Source organism: Cicer arietinum, chromosome 3 (assembly GCF_000331145.2).
Source record: "Cicer arietinum cultivar CDC Frontier isolate Library 1 chromosome 3, Cicar.CDCFrontier_v2.0, whole genome shotgun sequence".
NCBI classification, from domain to species: domain Eukaryota; kingdom Viridiplantae; phylum Streptophyta; class Magnoliopsida; order Fabales; family Fabaceae; genus Cicer; species Cicer arietinum.
The window spans coordinates 58,067,192-58,072,251 of NC_021162.2; positions in this window are offsets into that span (position 1 = coordinate 58,067,192).

Here is a 5,060-nt window from a genome sequence, read left to right on the forward strand (position 1 = left end):
TTCCTGCTTAAACAGTTTGGTCATGTTGTATGCCAATGGCCAATGCTTAATAATGGAATAAAACCTTGAGATTTACTAACTTTTACTTTTGTTGAGGCAAATTCTAACGAGTGTCGTGAAAATTTATTCCTGTCAATATAAAATTTCTTTTTTAATTCTTTAGCAAGACCCATTGGTTGAAGTGGATTTTGTCCTACAAATGCTGTAGTGACGCATCGAGGACATTATTTAACTTCAAATATAATACACTGTATACAAAAAATCATACTATGTGTAATTTCATGTTTGGTAATCTTTAAATAATACCTTATTATAAACGTTATTTAACACATTTCTCTCAATATAATTAATCTAACAATCATTCTTCCATTCTTCTCCACTCGAATATGCAACATATTTTTGACTATTTATAATAGAAATGACAACAGTTGTCAGTTAGTTGAAAAGACAATGGTTGTCAGTTATTCATATAATTGATAAACAAATATGTCAATGGTTAGTTTCAACCAACTTTTTTTATATATAAATATTCCTTTTAAAGATGCAAATTCAATATTGTTATTCATATTGATATAAGTCTCTAATTTTACTTATATTTAAAGTTGGAAGGAACACTTCAATAACCAATGAATCAACTTAACACTTAATTTTATATTCATCCAACAAAGTGGGATAATTATTTTCAATTTGATAGTTTGTTACACTTTTCTTTTTACTCAACATTTACTTTTGCCTTACATGCAAATCTATATAAAATTTCACAATTTTTTTGTCAATTACAATTTTTTTTTTTTTGCATTTTTTTATTCAAATATTAAAGTTGGCATTTTATTTTAAATCACAACATAATTCACAATTTTGATACATATATTTTTAACGTACTAATATAAACACATAAGTCAACTATATCAAAAAAATGTTATAATAATAAAAATAGATGTCCTTTTTTGTTTCTAAACATTGCCACAAAAAATTAAAAACAAATTCTCAAAATCTTTAAAGGCCACCGTATGAAACAGTACAAAAGAAAAGTTGAGAAAGATAGCCGGTTAACGCAACTTATTTTAATGAAAATAATATAATATTCTTTAATTCAAAAGGTTCTCAACACTGGTCTTGGCTGTTAAATTAGAAAAAATGACAACAAAATGATGATTAATTCTGCATGCCAAATCAGCGTTCAACAAAATGATTATCTGAAGTGACTTTTGTTTTATTTGTTGACCCATTTAATTTTTACATAATTTTTGGAATGTTCAGCTTCAAACTTTCATAGGCTTTAATATTAATTAAGAACATATTCAAAATAATTAGATACCATTTAATGTCTGTAAAAGGATGAAGTACCTTGTACTCACTTTTATAATTATTTAGCTATTTAAAAATGAAAAGGTACCATTTAATGGAAATCAATATATGATGTAGCAACCTGCTTGCAAAAAATCCAGTCAATTGGAAAAATATACAGTTAGTACATTTTTTTACATGAAAATATTTAACGAATAAATATATAAATAACAATTAGACAACGTATGTTCGAATAAAGTCTATAAATAAGGCATACATCATTAATCATTTACAAATAACAAGAGTATTAAAATAATAATAGATTATTTTCTTAAAATATAATTTAATAAAAAAATCAGTTTAATGGTTTTCTATGATTGTTTATTATTTAGAAAATAATTAAAATTTTAATTACTTTTGATCGCGTATGGTATATGAAAAAGTACCAATTTCTTCTTCTATGCATACTTTTTTTGAAGAATAATGCGTATAGTAAATGAAAAAAGTCACTTTAAACAGGATCAAAAGTCTATTTATATAATCAACACATAAATTTATTTATGTCTAATACATTTTAAATATAAAATAATTTGAATAGGCGACAACAAAAAATACATTTTGATTTTTCAAAATAAATATTTAACAAAGATAAAACTACAAAAACTAAAACTAAAATATTCAATTACTTTACTATTTTAAAATAATTAACTCATTTATAAAAAAAATTATCTTAAAATAATTCAATCTTTTAATTTTTAATGTATTTTTTTCAATAAATTTTAACTATATATTTATTATATTGACAGTACAATAACACTTAAAAGTAATAATTTCGTAAAATGACATTTTCTTTAGGACATATATTTTATTATCATGTTATAGTTATAATACGTACGTACACAAGAACTACAAGTTAAACCAATCTTCATCTCATGATATTAGTCATCTTTAATTTAAATAATTGTTGTCATTCGTTGAGAGGGAATTACATAAATTACCTGCATTTTTATAGATATATAATAATTTTGTCTTGTTATGTAAGCACCTTTCATATAAATGATAAAAAATAAATAAATAAAAAAGAGCTTAAGATGTGTCACTGTATTAACAAGCCTAGCTACACTATTTCATGTGAATTCTATATACACGTACGCGTATACTACTACTACAACAGGGAAAATAAGTGAAAATTTCTTAATGATTGATGTTGTATTAATTTCTCATGAGTTGGTACGTAATTGTGTTGAAAAGACATGAACTATTAACTAATCAAAATTTTGTGATTATTATAACATGGAATAGTGAATCATTCGGTAATTTGGGGCATATACATCGAAACTGCCAAAAGAAGAATCATGGTTTACATGGCAACCTTGTGGGATTAAAACTCTCAATATAAGGGAAAGTGATTGGTTGCCTTCCCATTCCTATCATGAAAACATGACGAATATTAAAATATTCTTTTTCTCTTTTTGTTGTTTATAATAATCGAGTATTTTATGCAACTCATTCAAATTAAATAGGATGATATGAACAATAAAACTGAACGATTTTTAAGATTAATAAAATCAAGTAATTCAATTTAAATAGTTAGTAAATTTTAATTAATAAAAAATCATTTAAGAGAATTTAAATTTTATTTTAGTTCAAAAATCACTTTTGATCTCATTAATTTGTCTTTAAACAAATTCAAAAGTATTCTTGTTTCTCTGAGTTAAGATAAATTAAAATCAATATTATTTAAATATTAACAGACTTATATTATCGGAAAAAATATTCTAATTGCAAATTATTTAAATATATTTTGATATTTTAACAAAAACTAAAATTGTTCGCGTGATAATTTTATAAAAATTGAAAATATATTATAGAGACTAAATTTATAAAAATTAAAAATTTATTTAATTTTATTTTATATATTAATTTTATAATATTAGAAATTTGTAATAATTTTAAGAATATCCAATGCTTAATCACTCATAATTGGTTCCTGCGAGTGTGAATAAGTAATTCCAACACTTTTTTTAATTAGTCATATTTGATAAAAGCAAATGTGTTTAGGTTGTAATTATAGTTGTTAAGAGATATTACCACCACTGTATCACTAATAGAATTCGAGTCATATAATATAATATAAATACTTAAATAAAAATACAGATTAAGATAATTTTGTCTCTTTGTAAACTCTTCAAACTCTCGACTCAAAATCAGCATGGATTCAACGCGACATCCTTATTCATGAATTCAGTATTTTCTGCGTGAATTTTACGGAATATTAAAATATAGTAATAGATTCTTCTACATTTAATAAGATTAACATAAGGATGTGGTTGAAAGTAATTCAATTTGTGACTTTTGAAAGAGAAAAAAACATTCTCATGCTTGAGGATGTTTTAGGCAAAGAGGAGACGTGATTGTATTTTCCTTTGTTTTCTTTCCCTCTCTATTCCTCAAATTATGTAGTGAATGAAACATAATTGTTTAAATTAAATTAAATGAAGCAATAATGTCAATTATGGCATCAAAGAACATATATTCTCCGTTTCTATATTTTATTAAATATTAAATAAAGTTAAAGTAGCTTTCGTATGCATCCACTATTAAAATAATATGCATGCAGAAGATTTATGGATAAGGCATCACAAAATTTAAAGCTCCAGAGAGTATTTTTAATAAATTTATATTTGGTTTACATAAAAGAGAATATTTTTTTTTAAAAAAATAGTTATATTTAGTTTGCCCCCTCTCTCGTCTCCAATTTTTAATATACAGAGAACAAAAATTACTTAGCGATAGATTTTACTCTTTTCCCCTTCTTTTTTAAAAGTTGAACTAAATGCATAATTTAAAATAGAAAATTGCTAACAAATATCTATAGAGTGCTATTTTGACATTTGTTAGGAATTGATAATCTTTGAAATTGTATAATTCATACTTTAAAATTGTAGATAAAATTGTAGAAGGTTAGATTTTCTATTCACATTTTTTGTTTTTTTGTTTAACGTACCATTAGAGCACATGTTAGTATGACCATTTAAATATTATCTTTCTTCCGTTTGAACCAAATACACTCTAGTTATATATATCTTCTTCTTTTTTCATCAATATATATATACTTATCATACTTTATGAAGAAAAAAATATATTACTTGCACATATAATTACGAGTTAAATATAAGATAAATCAATTTGATCTGTTAGTGTAAACTAATTTTATAGTGACATCTAAGAAGAGTCAATGATTTTGATATGTCACTGTATTATTATATGTGCAATGATAGAATAATTACACAATCAATTGTTGTACTTGGATGTTAGTGTAAAATAATTTTACGGTAATAATGTACACACCTTAAACTCTTTAAATATATAGTAGATATCTATATTCCCAAATTTATAGTCCACTTTTAATCTAAATAAAACATAATATTTATGTGTCAAATGTTCAAGAACCACAAAATAATTTACCACATGCATCCCCACTTAAAAACTTAAATCATTAAATATATGTGTCACATGTTATATATATATATATATATTATTTGAAATTCTTAACAAAATATAATATTTTGATAGCATGGATGAAGTTAGTTGCATTAGCACCTAAAACTCATTTCATGAACAATAAAATAATTAAAAACACTATTCATTATGAATAATTTTTTGCATGTACAAAAACTTCCAAAGATAACATTAAAAGGCAATATGAAAAAAAATATATATATATACAAAATTCATTGCCTAAAGCTTCTCCCTTTGGTTTTCCATTTTTG